This window comes from Gymnogyps californianus, chromosome 2 (genome assembly GCF_018139145.2).
Source record: "Gymnogyps californianus isolate 813 chromosome 2, ASM1813914v2, whole genome shotgun sequence".
Classification (NCBI taxonomy): Eukaryota; Metazoa; Chordata; class Aves; order Accipitriformes; family Cathartidae; genus Gymnogyps; species Gymnogyps californianus.
Genome location: NC_059472.1, coordinates 125,006,365 through 125,025,725, shown reverse-complemented (window position 1 = coordinate 125,025,725; position 19,361 = coordinate 125,006,365). Strand labels below are relative to the sequence as shown.

The window sequence follows — 19,361 nt, the reverse complement described above, 5'->3', positions numbered from 1 at the left end:
GATGAACGGGAGTCTCCTCCAAATCTGGGTCTCCCGTGTGTGCCAGTGTTTGTTTCCTTTCTGATTAGGAACGCATTGAATAAATCAGATAGCGCTATGTTTAATGTTTTCGCTGCCAGCCTGCCATTTGTTGACACAGCGTTGGCATGATGAGCAGCTGCAGGTCAAATTTGTTGCTGGGCTCCCCTAAGTCTGCAGCTGCTAAAAATAAACATTTTGCGCAGGTGGAGTCTTTGGCTGGGCTTGTGGTTTGGCTTAACTTGCGAAGTTTGGGATCTTTTCTGAGGTATGTAAATCACATTAGAAATATTTGGCAAGGCGAGTCAGTGCCTGAACATAAAGGAATTCCACCTGAGGAGCTGGAGCGGCTCTGATGGGTCTTTTGGCACGGCATCGGCTGCCTGAACTTGACAGTGTCTTCCATATTGCTGTGTTTTCCAAGGTTTCAGTCATCCTGATGAGGCGTTGGCTCCTTCTAAGAAATGTTTGTCGAGGTTGTACTTGGTTGATCTCATTGATTGATTGGTGATCAGTCTGTCAGGATATTTACCCTGTACTCACAGCCCTGGTGTTGGAGCGCCTGGCCATTGCGATGATATCGATGCCAGAAGAGCCACTCGACACAGTAAACATTTCAGTGAATGAGGGAAATGTAGCAGCTGGAGGCAGAAGTTGGAGGTGGTAGGACCGTCCAGGCCATCTCACAGGAGCAGGAGGTTCAGGGAAAAATGGCACTGCAGGTCAGAAGAGAATCCAGGTCAAGCCAAGAGGAGAGAACAGATGGGGCCCATACCGCCTAACTTTACTTATATTTTAGATACCAGTGGTGCAGTCCTTGTAAAATAAGCACTCAAGTTCCCTGTGCTGGAAAGAAGAAGGTGCTTTTGAAAGTTTGCAAATGGAATTGCCATTAGGCAGCTAATGTTTAAGCAAGAGTTAAAGGATAATACTTGTGTGTAATATTCCCATGCAAGAGAGTTGGTCTAAATTAGGTGGATTGGATCTCACTTGCTGTTATCTGACAGGGAGATAATCCATGAGCTTGTGGAGACCAGAAACAGAAAGATGAAAAATGGTTTGCCTTGTTCCCAGTGCTCCCCACCGCTGAGCCAACAACTCCTCATCCAGAGACACCTTTGCATATTGCAGTCCTGCATCCCTAGGGAGTTGGTCCGGGCCTCTGTGCTTATACTGCACTTTCATATATTTCAGAGAGCATCAGAGCAGGTTCGCACCATTTCAATAAAAGTGTGCTGGGTCAATATCCAAGATAAGCCTCTCGCTTACAGTGATGGCAGCCAGTGTAGATAAGGGGTGATTGAAAAAGTTCCTGAGATTTCATATACTTTTAAATAAATAAAAAGAGGCATACAGAAACTTTAGCATCCTTCCAGCACTGGGAATCCAACATATTCAATTACAATTAAAAAAAATTAAAGAAATCCCATTTTCTCTTGTCACTATAAAATGAAATTAAGAAACCATTCACCTTTAAAAAGCAAGCTTAAAGAAACTGGCTTCTAGGAACGTGGATTTGATTCATTTGTATTTGTGAAATGGGACATTCAGTGTGAGATTTAATAGCCGGTTAAGAAGAAGAAAAAAACTATTGTTATAAATACTTATTATTTTATTTCCTTCTGTTATGGCTTTGTTCAGGGAGCTTTCTCTCCTCAGTACCTGACTGCACACTGAATTTCATTGTTCAGTAATCCAGTCCAGCTGTTCCAGCTGTTAAATATTCAGGCAAATACTGGGTGTTTTTCTTAACAATTCGTTTGTATTTAGTTACCTTCTTCCAGTGCAGATTAGCTACTGAATAACCAGGAGTTGGAATAAGAGCTTGTAATTTTAGATGCTTCCATATGTACTTGGCTTAACACATTATTTTTCCTCAAAGATTGTACTCATAGGTATTTTATATGAATATTTTTCTAAAGTCTTAACTTCTAGGTACTTTTTAGATTTTAATACTCATCTGTACTTTCAGCTAGTATCTAATTGACACCAGTCGCTTTCTGTTCTTCTATTGTTTGAACAGACTTTGCTAGAATAGTGTAGCTTATTAATTTAGGGAACTGTTGAAATACTGGTGGATTTACATTTTCTATAGGAAATCATGTGAATAGTGTGTTTAAAGCCTGAGGATTGAAATTGTTTAGCTTTTTAAGTTATATTACGTGCTCTCCTGAAGCTGTAAAAGGTTTAGTGTGTGTTTGTTTTTCTCTCTTATTAGTAGTACAAAATATTTTATCGAGCAATTCTGATCTTTCTTTAACAGTTTCGAAGAGAGGTACTTTTCTACAGTACAATTATAGGAGGGCTGTGTTGTTGCGTGGTGTCTTCTTTCCATGGCTATTTCGCTGTCTTTGAGTGATAGTATTTCCTTGGCTAGCACTAGGAGCTGCTTCACTTCAAGCCAAACCAGGTTAGCCCAGAGAGCCCTACGGGACTGTGCGGCGGGAATGCTTTTCTGTAAATCCTGAGTCTAAAAACTCTGACCAGGTTTTAACTGCATTGTATACACTACTGTGTTGTCCAGCGTATATATCTATGTGTACAGACCGGTCCTTCAGATGGCATAGCGGCATTAAGATGACTGCAAATTGCAAAGGGTTGATATGCTGAAAAATTCAGTTTTGGTTGAAGCAAAATTACTTGGTAATTTGGGTCATATTTAGAGAATACTTTCACTTGGAGACAGAAAAAGAGCTTGTTTTTTCTGAGCTAGGAAAATTATTTTCTTCTGCAGATTAAAATTGAATGTTAGGAGGGAAGGCTACACCTCTTGAGAAGGAGGTATTTTTCACAGATTTATTGGAGGGTTGTTAGGAAAGGCACCAAAGCTTGCCATTTTCTCCTGCATTCCCCATTACTTTGTGATTGCAGTAGTAACCTGGCATGTCATAGGCCTAAGTTTAAATCAGGGATTTTTAGCAGATGTTTTCTGGCAGAGTGGTCTAGACATAAGGTATTTTCATTTGTGTTTAACTCCTACCGAAGTTGTATTAAACTTTTACATATTCATTGGCTAAAAAGCATAGGAATTGGTATAGAGCCTAAGAAGTCTGTGCTTATTGACAGAGAGATGGGATATTTGACTTACCCACAGAAATTAAGAGACAATTTCTTTTTTTATTGGGTTTTTTTTTAACTTTTTACAAATGTCCTGTTGTTTTACACCTGGCTGCTAAACGCAGTCCTTGCAGAGGGCCTTTCCTACAATGATCTTTGTGTATGTTCATCTTTGTACGTGAACTACCTTGTTTGAGTTGAAACTTTAATATCTGGATGTAACTGTGCCTTTTGATGTTCTCTCTAACACTGTACATTCAAAGAGATCTGTATCTGTAGTGGCTGCAGAAGACATGTCCCTACAGAGAAAAGGCAACAGGGCTGTAGTCCCTAAGAACATCCATTTTAATAGGGTACGTGGCAGCAAAGTCCTACAGCGATGCAATGGAAATGTGTATCAGCTCCAACGATGCGGTGCACGAAGAGAGTGCTTTGACTTCAACCCTGTAAGAGGTTGGTGTCCACGTTCTCCTTATGGTCCCCGGGAGTAGGAGATCGGAGTTTGTACCACTGCCCTACATCTCCTCCACTTCATCCTCCTGTCCTTGTTGCCAGCACTAGCTATTTTTACATGGCAAATGGGTTACTAGGGGGAATCCTGCGCCTTTTGCCCAGCACGTCTTATGGCTAGTGGTGTGCAAGTGGGAGGGCAGCTCTCAAGCAGATCTGTCTTGTGCTGCTGGGTACAGAAATTGATAGAAAATCTAGCTTGGGGCTTTGCTTAACAGCGCTGTCTTAGTTTGCTCAACGAAAGAATTGCTTCTCATTTGCTTCTGCAGTAGCTGGGGTTTAGAGAAGAAAGTACTTAAAGAGAGTTGTCTTTTTTGGGGGCTGTTTTGAATCGGAGATCATGCAAAATATCCATCAGTGAGATTTACATTACTTGTATAGCAAGGCTATAGAATTATCATCAGTCTTGAGCGTTGTCTCGCATCAATAGAGAGAGGAGGAAAACATTTACTTGGTACAGTTCCTAGCATAATTACCTAAATAATAGACTTCATACAGCCAGAAGAAAGAAAGAGCAAATACTTTCTGCACTGCCTCTGACAGGGTAGTGTGGGAAACATATTGCAATATGAGAGTGTAAGAAAGGCTATGCTGTCTCAGACCGAGGGTCTGTCTGGCCCACCAATCTGTCTTCCACCCTGACCGCAGGCAGACACCTAGGAAAGAACAGGAGAAAGAGGAATAGGTTTGTCTGTGATCCGAATTTAAGTCCTGGAAAATTACCACTGACATTAAACATAAGGGAGGATTTCACATGCTTGGAGAAGTCCCTCCTGGGACTGGAAGGGGCAGGGTGCAGGGTGGGTGTCTTCCCTGCGTTCACTCTCCTCAGGATCTTTCTAAAGTGGTTTGCTCAAATAGTTGCAACAGGACTTCTTTTTTTTTTTTTTTTAAACCAGAAATCCCCATTGATGCTTAGCAAAATGTTTTCGCAGCACTGTTGACAGTCATGCTAGAAACGCTAATGTAAACTGCTCCCTGCTTTCAGAAGCCATTTTGTTCACTGCACTGATTAAATTTGCTTGGAGCAGGTTTAATTAAGGTGGTGTTGAAAACCGTCACTCGAGCCAGGGACTTGTGTATGCTGGGGTGCCTCCATGCTAATAGCAATAGTTCAGCTGAATTAAAAGGGGAGGGCTTCGCATGGTTTCTTATTTGGTTCACTTGTTGAGGGAGGATTACTAGGGCCTCAATATTTATGGGCCAATTTGTATTATTGGTGCCGACCCTGGCAGATTTCAAAGCGTTTTGATTTACTTCGTAACAGGCATGGCTTGCTCATTTAAGGTAGGTATATAAATGGAGGGGAAGACTGCTGGATAAATAGAACAACAATGAAAAAAAAGAGGATTGCTTGGTAGCTTTTGTTTCATAGTAGAAGAGAAAATATTAGAAAAGTTTCCAGTGCAGATGAGCCGTTTCCAGATGTGAATAAATATTTCTGCATTCCAGAGAAGTAGAGCTGTGGGTTGACCCCTGGCTCTGTGAACGGGCTGAATCAGCACTGCAGATCCCCAAAGCTTGTGCTTTCTGAATAATGTCCAACCCAACGATACTACTGGGTAAGCTTCCACCTTCCCTTTTGCCCAGTTTAATCTTTATGAATTACCTGAAAAATAAATAATTTAAAATATTTGGGGGAAGGGGGGTGAAGTCTGGAAGACCATTTCTATCTGTGCTGTTAAATCCATTAAGGTTGTTAGAGCTGTGACAGCTGGAAAGCAGAATATAGTCTTATGTGCGCTCTCAAATGGCAAAGGCGTTTGGAAATTTAGACATTTGATTTCCTCCATGCTTGAAGGTGTCAGCCAGTCATGTATTTTTAAGTCAGGTGTGCATACGCAGGCACAATGGATCGCTGTGGGCAGAAAGTGCATCTCCATAAGGGGACTTGTTGGAGGTAAAAATGGGAATCGGCCCCAGGTCACGCTCCAGATCTTTCTGATCTGTTTGCATGCTGTATGTAAAAGAGCACGAGGACAAGTATACCCGGCAGATGATAGAGTGGCTGAGGGATCCCTTCCCCCCAGCCCGGTTCCCAGTCCCTGCTGGTTGCAGCTGCTGGTGCTGCAGGGCCTCTCCTGTGAGCCAGTCCAGGTCCTTTGCCTCGTGGAGAACAGCCCCTGGTTTTGCTGGCTGGATGAGTGGAATCAGCCCACAGAGCTGTCCCAGGTGCATCAGGCCAGGACATAGTAAGCAGGACTGTGTATAGTGATGTGATGGTCTGGGGACTGGAAAATGAGAAAAGCATCACACCCTGTTCCCCAAACTGCACCCGTAAAGTACTTCTTTTACAAAATGCATGACATGTTCGGAGTAAGCAATTTCCTTGTGCAACTAGTTTGATAGGAAGATTGCTTGTACCTCTATGTGACCATGGGTCACAAACCTGGGCTCGGTTGTGATTTTCCTGTGGAACCATACCCGCTATACAAGTGGTTGTTAGACAGACTTTGCTGAAGGTTATAGTGCGTATATGTAGTTGCTAATTCAATAATGCAGGAAGTATGTGCTTGGCTTTAAGTGATTAGTGCTGAACTGGTGTCGAAATGCAGACGGCAGAAGAATGCCAAGTTACTGGCCAGTTACCATGCAAACAAAAACATGTTGTGACATACAAAGCTGACATCTCGTTGGAACAGAGGCAGGCTATGTTAGCAGCATTACTGGAAATTTGGAGAGATATATACAATTTCTTTGTTCATGCCTGTATTGCATGGAAACAACCTGGAACCACAAACATCGCAAAAGTGACTGTGAAAAGTCGACAATCCCAGTGCAAATGCTTTGGTGCCCAAACAAGTGAGGATGCAAAAAGCTAAGTCAGAAATCGAAACTGTAGCTCTTGACCTTACAAGACAACTTTAGCTCATGTTAGAAGTAAGTGCTCTCTTGTGGGCTCGGTGTCAGGTCTGGAAAGTAGGAGTCCCGTTCCATTTTTAATGGACTGTTTGTAGGATCTTAAGTCATCCAGCCTGGAATATAGATTATTCTTTCTCCATATACCTCACTTTCCTTTAACTTAAAATGGAGATTTCACTTCTTAGATGTTCTGCTTGAGGCTAATGCAATCACTCTGTTTGAAATCAACCAACCAAAGGCCAAATGGAAGTGCAAAATGATACCATATTCTATGTTACCGTCCCGTCATCTGATGCAAGTGAATTCTGCCAGGAACAATAGATTTATACTTGGTAATCTCTGTTTTGCCACTAATAAAAACATTTTATTCTGAAAAGGCAGAGACATCCAATTGCTCCTAAGAGGTTCTGCCTCTCCAACAAGCTGAGTTTCCTTCTGCATGAAATCCTGTTGTCCCCTCCTACCTTTTTTCTTTCTAAGGCCCCGCTCTCCCTGTCATTGCAAGGAAATGACCCTCCGTCTCATGCAGCTCACATTCTTGAATTTACTGCCTGACTGATTAGCCAAGGACAAGCTCAGCCAAAGTACTGGTCGTGAAGCTCTCTTGCCAGACAGCTTGCTCAAAAACACTTTGGAAGAAAGAGGAGAGGGGGAAGAAACCCACTTGCCAGTTTAAGGACAAAGCTTGTTTACTATTAAAACTTCTGCAGTCAGCAAAAGCAATACTGACTGCAAAGCTGAATTTGCATTTATAGTACAAATATGAAAAATGAACTCTACCACGAGCATGTCCTTAAAGAGATTATAAATCCCTCTCTTGACTGGTATGCAGTGCAGTGTTTTGATTGTTATATCTAGATATGTTGCACTTGAAAGTACGGTGTATGGCGTACTTGGAAAGACACCGTTATAAAGATTTTGCAGTCAAAGTAATTTTACAGTGGAGAACTCTGTAATGAGAGCAACCCCGCTAGTACCGAATGCTGTGTTGTTTTATTGGATATCTGTAAAGTTTGGCATGTGGTGGGTTAATAATTAGATACTCTTTGTGTATAGTTCAAGTGAAGGCCACCAGCTATGACTTCACTTTGGCTGGGGTTTCCCTGTAATCCATTTAGCAAATTAAAGAGATTACTTTGATTGGTGCCATTATCTCCTATTCTCTTGCGGTTGAACCACTTAACCTGTGCTTAATTGAAAGAGATAGAGAGGGTACAGTAACAAATACAATCAAATGAAAGGGGCAATAGGATCTGTAGGCCAAACAAATGATCAGCACTAGGCTAACAATAGCAGATTAGAGGTGAGATCAATTAATTAGAAGCTATTGTAGGCGTTGGGTGGCTGCCAAGCTTTCTAATAGCCTAAGCCATCATGCCGTTCTGTTTAGGAGGATTTTAATGACTGGGAGTTGATGTGGTTATTTCAATAATTACCTATTTTAATAATTACTTCATTAGAATATAAAATGTATTATTCTGCAGGCTCTGTGGGAAAGACAGTTTTATTAACAGTGCACCTGGATCCAGGGGAGCGTATGTGCCAGTGCGGGTCATGCCCTGCCACCTTCCCAGACTGGAGCGTAAAGATCACCGACCGCCTTGGGATCTCCAGCCTCACACCAAGAGGCACGGGCCACCTGCCTGGGCATATTTCCAGAAGTGCTGCCTGCAGGCCTTTGGCTGGTGGGGGCTTTGAGTAACAGGTTGCAAGTTTTTGTTGCCTGCAGTGCCATCGGGGTGCCCAGGTATGTTTCCGTCCCTGCTCAGCACCGGAGGCTCCAGGTCATGGTGCTGGGCAGCCGTGGTGAGCCTAGGCTGCACCCACTCCCGCACTCGCCAGAGTGGACGTAGTAGCTGGTTGCCTGCTTCCCTGCTGGCTCCTGAAACGTCGTCTGTCTGTTGGGAGATGAGGAGATGTTTCCTCGGCTGGTGCGGGAGCATTAGGTGCATCGAGTTGGAAAGCCTGGGGCGCTCTGGTCTAACCTTCATCCCACCTGCTGGGATAACCTAGCTGCATGCACGGTGTGTGTGCAAGTGATCAAAGTTGTCAAAGAACTAGTGTTGGTATCCTTGAATATTATGATTTATTAGTACTCATCGTGCGTACTGGCATAGGGCAGTTGGTACGTAGCGTGCTTTTCATTTGTAGTAGCAAATAATTTTTTAAATGAACTGTCTAGGAGTCACAGAATTTGGTTTCAAAGGCAGTTAAGGCTGTAAGTTTGAAAAGTTTTTGACGGGCAAGGAAATTACTGTAAAATCTTCAAGAAAGGCTTGACTGTTAAATACTTTTAAGTACATATATGTGATAAATACGGTGGCAGGTAGATTTATACATTGCCATGCATGGTACTAAATTTTTTTTTTTTTTTTTTTTGGCCACATGCTGCAGCATGCAAATGTTGCCTCTGGAGGTGTGGAATCTCCCGAGGCAGTAACATTTGGATGTCCAGAGCAGAATTTGCCTAAAAGTTAATGCTTAAAACACATCAGCTTTACACCAAACCTGTTTTGTTCCATTTTTGGGGAATTGGAAAGGGAGAACATTGTCCAAGGCATTGAAGTGACTTAGGAGCAAAATTTCAACAAACTTTTTTGCAGAATTTTTCAGGCTGGCATAAATGATGGTTTTATCTGGATGGGAATTGTGCTGAGAAACTTAAATAAATGTGCAATTTTGTTATAGCTTTAATTCTTGTTGTTGATGTTTCTGCAAAATGATAAATTGGGTTCTTGTTTTGCGTGCGTATGTGAATAGGGTTTGCTGTGAACTGGGATGCCTGATTCCCTGGGGATTAGCATGTGAGGAAAACCTGTAGCAGAATAACAGCAAGTGCTGCTCTGAATTTGGACAATGCCGAGTGGCAGATGTACGCAGAGATAAAGAAGAGAGGGTAGTCTCCAGGAAATATGAATTCTGGTCGTATCATTACCCCGTGATAATGAAGAAAATTAGAGAGTGTGGTATTTTGGTAGTGCTTGGCAAGGCTGCACGTTTGGGTTTGTGAGTAAGCACTCAAACGTCTGGGTGTTTTCCAAACTATACAACCCTTTTGGAACACTGCGTCATTAATCTCCAGATGTGCGAGAGGATATCATGGAAATAGCCAGGCTGTGCCATTTTCCATCTCTGATCTTGATCAGAAACATGTAAAATGCACATGCTTATGATAAAACAAAATAGTTATTTAGTGTAGCTGAATTTATTATAACCTCAGGACAGATTGGTTTTATCCAAAGAGTGGGTGAAGTCACTCAGTTTAATCTGAACTGCTTACTCCAACCTTTTAAGAGAGGAACCTAGTCAGTAAAGAACTTGGTATCACTGGAAGGCCTTGGTTCGGCAGAGACGCAAGAATGGCTGACTTGATGCACAAAGCAGACATACTGAAGTTAGACTATTGAAAGTAATAAGCAATCAAACCCATTCTTAAATCTTTCTGGTACTGAAGTTTTCTTCTACATTTGGCACTGGCCATACTCATTTTCGCTGTACAAGACCACTCAGGTTTTAATACAGATATTTTTCATAACTAACATCTATGTTTCTAAGCTAGTACGTCTGAAAAAACACACGCTGTATGAATAATTTTGGAGAATAGGATCTAAACCCCTTAACTTGGATGAGGCAATTTCTTTTAAATGAGTAGTAGGTTGAACTGGCATCAGAGCTAAATATCCTCTTACTCTAAGGGTTACTAACCCCTCAGGGCAGGATTCAGGTCATTAGCGGGTCAGTTTAGGAAAGCATATACTATTGCTGCCTCCATCCGTCCTGGCCTGAAGATAAACATAAGACTCCAGTTTCCATTGTTACCAGACCAGGAACCTTCACAGGCCATAATAGGAGCTTAACAATTGTAAAAATACATTTGTGAGTTTAAAGCCTAGAGGTTTTATCAGCGATGGAAAATGTAATGTTTTTGGTGGGTTTACAAAGGTATGCATAAATCGAATCCTTTGTGCGCCATCAGAATTTTATATGCAAATATCTACTTACATACTTTAAGAGAAGTGTATGTATGAAGAAGAAATAACGCACAGTGGACTGGTATGTTTAAGATTTATCAGCATGCATTTAAGATGGCTACAGTCTAAGGTTACTCACTAAAAGGACAAGTAATCTGGCCATACCAACTGTATGCCAATAAACTTGTTATACAACACTATCCTATATTCATTTATATGCCATATGGGTTATAGGAAAGCTATTTAAGAATATTTTGAAGGGATTTAAGTTTTATTGTACCTTTTTTTTCAAGATCCTCCTCCTGCAAAGCGAGGAGGTATGCTTATTAAACAGCAAAACACCTTTAGAAATGACCTAAGAACTTTTCTTTTGCAAGGGTTGATGTTAAAACTTGCAAGTTCTGACTGGTGGGTGCACTGAGCCCTTGGTGCTTGATTGTGGAGCTGAAGTCAGTTTTTAAACTTTCAGGGCTGCAAAGAATCTAGATTCCCAAAGTTGACCCTTTCTGCATAGAGCAGGGAGATGGTGGCCTCTTTCCCCACCCTCATTGCTTTTTATGGAAGACAGTGCGCAGCCGTTGAAGGGCTTGAAACTGGAAAGGACCCAAAGTGATCAGGCAAAAAGGAGGGGATGTGTACAGTAAACTCATTTACTATATAGTGCAGCAGCTTTCCACATGGATGTTACCACCCTGTTGTATTTGCATGCATACATACCATGTGTATGCATATTGAAGACCAAAATCTAAGATGCTATATGCTGTAGAATGACAGAAGGTAGATGCCGTATCTTTTTATATAGTTAAGGAATCTGCATTAGGTGTTATTTGTCTGCACTGTGTAGGATCTTTCTGTTATTGGACATATCCTCAGGGATTTAGAGGCTGCAGCTCTAATACTGATGTTCTCTTAGCTGGAGTGTCAGACCTCGTATGATGCCACATGCTCTCAGCAGCTCTTCCAGAAGATGTGGGTGTACATGCACGTGCACAGAGATGCTGTCTAGAACATGATTTTAATAGTAGCATTTCTTCCTGAATTTTTTTCTGCCTTACTGACCTCTCCAGTCAAAAGGTGTACATTGGAGAGACAGTAATTGAAGATTTTCTTTTTTAAAAATCTGTTAGTAATCTGGGTTGAAATCCTACCCCGTGGACATCAGTGACAAAAATCCTGTTACTTCAGCAGGGACAGGATTTCAGTCTTTGTGCTTTTCATGTTTATAAGATTCATGAAAAAGCCAAGTTCAACACTAAAAACACATGCAAGGTATAAAAACAAAATGCCGACATGCAGACTTTCAATAAAACAGGGTTTAGTAAGTTACTGTCCAATCTGGATGACAGATATTGTGTAATACTGTTTTAACAGTCAAATCTGCCTTCATCATGATTTGGAGTTAAAGCAGGAGATGGTCAAAATATGGCCAGTGATTTTAATGTAAAAAATAAATAACAGGAAGTAAAAGAAATGTGTCAAGAGGAGGCCTGAGACAGGGTTCAACAGCAGAGCGTAATGGATTTGATCGCTCCTGCTTTCCTTAGGAGGAGTCACTGCATGTAAAGTATTTGGAGATAATCTGAGCAGAAGGGCCACAGCCAAAGCCCTGTATTTCTTTTTCCAAGTCTCTGATGCAGAACATTCTTAGTTCCTTCACTGCCCCTTGAATTCAAATCCTGGCTTCGTTAGTCCAAATAAAATATAAATCCAGGAGATATTTCAGTCCCATCTGTATCTGGTAGGTGATGTACCACAGGTGGAATCCATTTGCCGAATAATTACTGGGACACAAACAACCGAGAGATTTACAAGGAAGTCATCTCTCTTCATCACAGCTCTGGTGTTAAGGCTGTGTTTGTTCCTGATAATCAGCAAAACTCCAAAAGACCAGTAATGAAATAACTCGGAGCCCTCTCCCCAAAAGCCGTATGTTCAAACAATGAAAGACTTGCTGTCCTTTCAGCAGAAATTAAAACAAATCCTTTGAAGATTACTGCAATTCTCCTCCTCCTCCCCCATTTAAACATAAGCAAGTTTTTGCAGCTTTCTCCTCTGGCAAGGGGGCAGAAAGGGAAGATCATTTCCGGAGAGGCTGAATTCTGGGTGCCTGACTTCAGACCTCCTCCTACCCGCCTCTGTCCTGCCCTCTCGAACTCGGTGGCAAAGCTTCTCTTCATTAATTTCAGCTGTACAGGATCAGACCAACCTTGACCCCCAAGCCATCTACCTCCAGAGAGACATCTGTATCGGCCTTAGCAAGAGATAACCTTTTGTTCTCTTACACCTTTTAATGCCGTATATGACTCTCACCTCTGTGTATTGATAAGCATTGGATTAAGCTGCCTTTGCATGTGGAAGTTACTCTACCTATAGCCATCTTGTGCCATGCTGCTGCCTTCCCAGTGGTGGCTCCAGATGTTGGGGTTGTCTCCCCTCAACATCCTCTTTGTGCTGCAGACACTAAATACATCTCAGGAACTGAAATCAGGCCTCCTTGGTAGCAACTTCGTGCAGTAACTCAAAAATCTGTGGTTTTTTTATTTTTCATTGGTGTTGAGTGCAGTTTGATTTTGTCTGGGTGAGCATGGTGAACATGATGGGTTTGTGTGGGGCAGAGCAGCCAAGCTGGTCGCTTCTCCTGGCAAGAGGTGAGAGTTGCTTGTGAAGGAGCATGGGCTGTGCACAGAGAGATCCTGGTAAGACGGATGCATAGGGTCTACCCCTCGGGGGGGCTTTGGGACCGGCACTTCCCAAGCGCCTCCACCCCCTCTTACTACTTCTGTAAAATGGGGGGGAGCCATAATGCTTTAATTTCTTGTTTTACTTGGCCCTCACTGTCTATTTATGTAAAACTTTTAATAGTATGGTGCTAGTAATGCAGAAGGTATTGATAAGTAAGGCAGCTATAAGGCACTGCCTTCTGTCAGAATTTGTTACTTTAATCAAATTACTTCACTGGTTTATGAAATGCAGATTCCTTTCTGATAAGGTAGGCCAATGGAAATTTCTTGTTGAATCAAGGAATTGCATAGGAATAATTGAATTTTTTTCTTATTGTTAAATGCAATAATTTTGTTAAATTTATTGTTAAATACAATAAGAATCATATTTCTGGTTTTGATTTTTTTTTTTTTAATCTTTTTCTGTTCTGTGTATTTGATACTGTATCTGCCAATGCCAGGAACCAACTACGGAAGGGCTGGCATCCTAGATACTGTTTTGGTTTGATTTGGTTTTGGCTTGAAGCATATACTGTCATGCAGATTTGCTGTTCTCCCCCACCAAGCTGCTGTTTGGAGCATCACATAGGTTGCTAATTGCGTTGCCTTTTCCTCTTCCAGGATTCCAGTTTCCATATATCTACCTTTCATCAGAGTTTAGGCAGAAGACCTGGTCTTATAAAATAGCATTTCTCAGGCCAGGTCTTGAATTGCCTGTTGACCTACTGACACACAAAAGTTTTCCTTCTGACTCCAGCGTGACTTGTGTTGTTTCTCAGTTGCACACTCTCCGGGGTATTTTGTTGCTCATGGCAAAGGGATTTTTTTTTTTTTTTTTTAAATTAACACCCCCTTGCACATGTTAGCATCAGTGTTGCTGTTGCAGAAAAAAAGCTCTTCCTCGTGAATATGTTCTATGCTTTGCAAAAAAAACCCCAAATAGACGACGACCCTGTAGTGCTGTGATGTACTGGAATCCTGCTTACCAGTAATTACCTGCTGAATAAGAAGTGGATCAGTGACAAAACCTAGCAGAGCTGAAGCAGCTCGCTGCAATAAGACTTTTCAGGGTTTAAAATGTTTGTGGGCAAAGATTGTGTAATAACTCTACTGTATTCCTGATAAATTCTTGGAAAGCCTTAAATCTGATCTTTAAGTTTGACAAATGTGGTATGTTTGTGCGTTGGATTTTACCTACTGTAGCTCCGTGTCCTCTGAGTACAGCTAAGAAAAACCTGTGAGATTGTTAAATGGGAGCTTCACCTGCCAGTCTGTACTGCAAGATCTCTATAGCAACCAAACATAAATCAAGAAAATGGCCCCTTTTGTAAGTTGGTTAATAGGCACAACATGCTTCTTTAGAAAATCCAACTATTCTTTCAATAGACTTTGATTGAAAGTCAGCCTTTTCTACAGACACATTCACATTCACATCTAGTAGCAGCTTGTATGGCTGTCCAAGGTCTAATTTATTACCCTTTAAAGATTGGGCAAAGAAAAAATGGTTCTCGGAACAATGTTTACATTCAGAGGCATAAGCACAGTGCCACAAAAGAGCATCCTTTTGTTCTGAACCCAGAATATTAATCTTTAACCTACTACTTATTTCAACTCCCCCTGCTTTTATTTGGTTAGCCACATTCTTCCCTTGTAATTGAAATCTTAACGATTTAATACCTTATTTATTAGTGGTGGTGGGAGAACAGATCTCTCTGCTGTTGTTTTTCCTAAATCTTGATGTGTATTGATACATTCCTCAGGCTCTTCTGCCGGCTCTGCGAGCTGACTCTTCTCCTGAAGAGGTTTCTGATGGCGAAGGCAGGCGTTTTTGCCTGCTAGCGTTTCTGACATAAAATTTTGGTGTGTTAACTGGGGCGTTCTAGTAATCTTCCTACTTCATTTAGGGCAGTTATGTGTGGAGAATATTTGTAACAGACACATCGCATTCAGACCCCTATAAATGCCAAAGGAAAACGTGCAAGTACTATACAGTAGAGAAGGAATTAGACGCCAAGGTGTTTTTATGTGAGGTCTGGAGTTGACTCAATAACCAAAATGTAGATTTTCCTTCAAAGGAGAAGAAAAACCTTGCAATTCCCCCTTTTTCTGGCTGCGGGGGGGAAAAAAAGTACATCTGGTTCAGATATGTTGCAACAGGAATTAACCCGCTTACTTTCAACTAAGACAGCAAGCACGGGAGAAGCGGTTTTCAGGGAGTGGATAAGTTAAATGCCTTCAGCTTGGCGTGGGCAATTGCAGCCCGAAGCGCTGCAGCAGGGCGCTCCTGCAGAGCGACGTCCCAGCAGAGCGGTGCGTGTCCCCCAGTGCGGGGGGCATCTTCCCTGGACGGAGGCAGAGAGGAGAGTGGAGCAGAGCCCTTCAGGCACCTCAGCCCTGGCCAAAGCGGGAGGGATCGAGTGGAGCCTCCTTCTTCTGAAAGCAAACTGAAGAGAGTTTTGGGAGGGGTGGGGGGTGGGGGGGGAAGTATTCTGCGAGAGCAAACTGGGAACTTTCTTCAGCAAAATCTTGAAAGCACCCTTTATGATTCACGTGAGAAAAAAGATTTTAAAATATTCTTTGCCTTGAAAGCGTAACAGTGATTCACATATTGACGCCAGGGGATGTGTGTATGTACATATATATACAGATGTGTATGCATACGCACAGCACACACACACGTGTGTTCACATGCCCAAAACAAGCTCACTGCTGCCTGCTTTAGATGGAGACCCAACACGGAGTTTGAATCCTCGTTTTACTTTTCTTCTAAAAAGTTTGCCAGAGCGTGCAAAGTTGTGTGTGTGAAGCTGTTAGCGTGTCGGTGCTTTGTTCAGTGCCACTTTCCCTTTGGGAGTTAGTGTGGGATGTTATTTGGGGTTTCTGTGGCAAATGGTGCCAGCAGGCACGTCCTCGTCACCGTGCCAAGAAGTGCCAGAATAGTGTTCGTCCCTCGTTAATGTGCAAAAAGATGGTATACATTTGCTTCAATGCATTAAAAGAACGGTATGCAATATATGCCCTGGATGTCCTTACATTATTAACTGCATCAGTAATATCATAGCAGACATTGTCACGTACCCCTCAGACTGCAGTCGGTGAAATGCTGCAACCTGCAGTCCCTTCTCCTCCCAAAAGCCTGTAAAAATAGAGGAACACTGCTCACGTTGTGTCATGTTCAAAATGGGAGCATATGTAATCTACTTCAGAGTAGTAGGCATATGGAGGATGTTTCCTGGCATGTTGAGGAAGCTTTCAGTTCAGCTCTGCTTTCATTTCAGCTCTGGTAGCCTACCTGGTACACACTGTGGCGGAGGAGGTGTCTGCTGTGTACTTTAAAAAAAACACCAAAAAACCCACGAAAAAAACTCCCACATTTTTCAGAAGTGGCCACAATTTTGAGAACCTGGTCAAATGTGTCTGTCTGCATACTCAGGATCAGAAATCCCTTTCAAAAGTTGTTGGGTTTACATATTAAACCCACCACCTCGCTATACCTACACCGCCTCCTGTGAGGAGAGATATCGCAGACCTGCACGCATTAGGGCAACAAGCTCCTGGCATGAAACTCCATTAAATCAGCAGTTGACACATTCTGCATTTGTTTCTGCATTTTGTTTTGCCCTGTGGAGAGTGTGTTACAGCAATCTAATTCCAAGTTGACAAAAATACGGATAAACTGTGACAAGGTTTGCGTGGAAGGGAATAGGTCATGCCCTTTTCACCGGTCTTGAGCAGAGGGAAGCGCTCTTGGGCATGACCGCTCCGTGGGTGCCCAGGAATAGTCTGCAACCTAATACACAGGTTTTTAATCTATTAGGAACTGACATCTTGTTTTATTAGTGGTAACGACATAATTTTCCCCAGCTTTTCCAACTGCTTTCTTCTGCGCTGCTTGTATTATCTTAGTCTCATCTAGGCACAGGGGCAGAGTCCCAGATTAAGAAGATGATGTGAAAAAGGGGTTTTGAAAGCAAAGCACAACCATAAAGCATTTCTGTTTCTTTTGTACTTCTGAAGCTTCCCAGTGAAAGTAATATTTTGTACCTAATTTTTTTTTAATGTTCCAGTCTAGTCCCACATGTGGGATTAATTAGACAAGACAAATGGCTACGAGGAAACTCATCTCTTTCTGGGAGGTTGTTTTCTGATGTTGTCATCCCATTATTTCCACTTTTCAGTTGCTTGTTTGAATGACTGATGGACTCAATCGCTTATGTTTGATAGGCAAATACAGCACTCCACTTTGCTAGTGTGTGTGTATGTGTGTGCCTACGATAAACATTCATTTTTAATTTACTCTGTTTACCTTGAGAGACTGCCAAGAAGTGATTCAGATATTCCAGTGCAAAGGGTTTTTCTATTGTGATACAGGACAAAGGAGTGTTGAGCATATGCTCTTTCTTCAAAGAAAAAAGAATATTATTTATTTGTGCAGCTACAAGAGGGCTGGTTTTCCTATGTAAACACTCGCCTGATTTTGTTTGTCACACAGTCTACTAAATCTTTTATTCCCGTATTTAAAAAGAAAAGTTTTGCTGTGCGGCGACAAAGGATTTCAGCACACAGTTCCAGTGCTACTGCCCTCCGCGTGCTGTTGCATGGTGAATATTACAGGTTTCATCCATCTCACGCTACCAGCAGTTTGCTTTGGGGTAAACACTTTCCTAAGGGACTAATTCATGAAGAAAAAGCCTTTTGCAGCCCTCTTTGGTCCTGTGGACAGCTATGTGTTGTATGCGTTGCCGGTGCTGCAAAAGGCAATGATGACCTTGATGGCTGCCTTTTGCATTTGGGAAAAGGCTGTCTGTCTAGCTAGTAATGTGGCTTAATGTCGCTGGACCTGCAGTGGCACTTGAGAAAGAGATGCAGATTTAGAAACGTTTGCGTAGCAAAATCAGTCTGAATCCATCTGAATGGATGTGGAGAGAGCTTAGATAGAGCTGTCACCTGCCCTGCTGTTGACAGTAGTCCTGTGCTAATTTAACATGGAGTCTCTTTGGTGGCTCAGACCCAAGTTTTCCTTTCTGTCTGGAGTTGATTTTGAACTTTTTCCTTTGAAACTTGTTTTGGACTGGGTTTCTCCAGACAGTTTGGTGGTTTTGGGTGGGGTTTTTTTGAGTGACAAGGACTCAAGGGACGCGAGTTTCTGTGTCAGAAGAGCTTTTGCGGGGTGGTGCGTTAAGCCCCTGGATGCAGAGAGCCGATGTGCCACCCCCTTTTTTCAGGGGAGACTTCCAGGTGTTTTGACCGTGCTGTGATACAGTTTAGTCACCTTTTATTGCTGATGGAGGGAAGTAATCTTCGTTTTCGAGAGCGCAGTGATTGGTATTGCTGATGCCTGATGCTAATATTTATTGAAAAGACAGCAGGTTGTCTGGTTGACGTTACGTCTGCTGCTTGTATGGCAGAGAGTGACAAAGGCATTGCATTGACTGAAAGGCCACTCAAGATCTAACGAAGCAACAATACTTCTTAATAAAATCTTCTTATTAAAGACTTTCCTGATGTAAAGACTTACTATCAAACAGTAGCAATAAAAATAACACGTAAGTTGGATAACAAATTCAGCACCGCAACCTGTCCCATTAAGGTTCCTGGGATTGTAGTGTTCATGGACTTTATTCAGAAGTTTGAATATGAGCTGATGATGGTTTATGCTTGTGTGGTACAGGGTGGACTTCACACTCCAGCTTGCTTGTTCTCCTTTCTCTGTGCTTGTCATCCCAGGAGGTGATATAACAGATTAGTGACGTTTAGTCAGACTGCAGAAAGGATATCTCAGTGTATAGGATAATAGCTTTTTGAAAAAAGATTAATTTCACCTTTATCTGGTTAAGTTCTATAAAACCTTTATTTGAACGGTGCATAGAGTTTTTATGAACTGTCCCCGAGCGTCTATTAAAAAATGTCATTACAATTTGTTCAGCACAATTAAGGAAGAAGCTTTCTCAGAAAATTAAAAAAATGTACTGTTCAGTGATTGTAAGGCCACAGCAGTTACAGTTTTACATGCAACAAACAAAGTGATGGATGGAGGGGGATGACGACATGTCTTTTCATTTAGATTGATTGAAGAAAATTGCTATATAAAGTCTCCATTCTGGTAGGCATTGGAATGGGGGCTGCTGTAGAGCTGAAGAATGCAGGTAATTTTGAAGGGGAGATTTTAAAACGTATGTAAGCTGAAGACATGATAGTTATGTCTCAGCCTGAGAGAATGAGG

The 19,361-nt window shown here is 42.0% G+C and overlaps 1 protein-coding gene across 2 annotated transcripts in view; it reads left to right on the top strand.

The window, feature by feature from the left end:
* RARB (retinoic acid receptor beta) overlaps positions 1-19,361 on the top strand; it is a 216,656-nt gene that overhangs the window by 50,886 nt on the left and 146,409 nt on the right. The window lies entirely within an intron of this gene.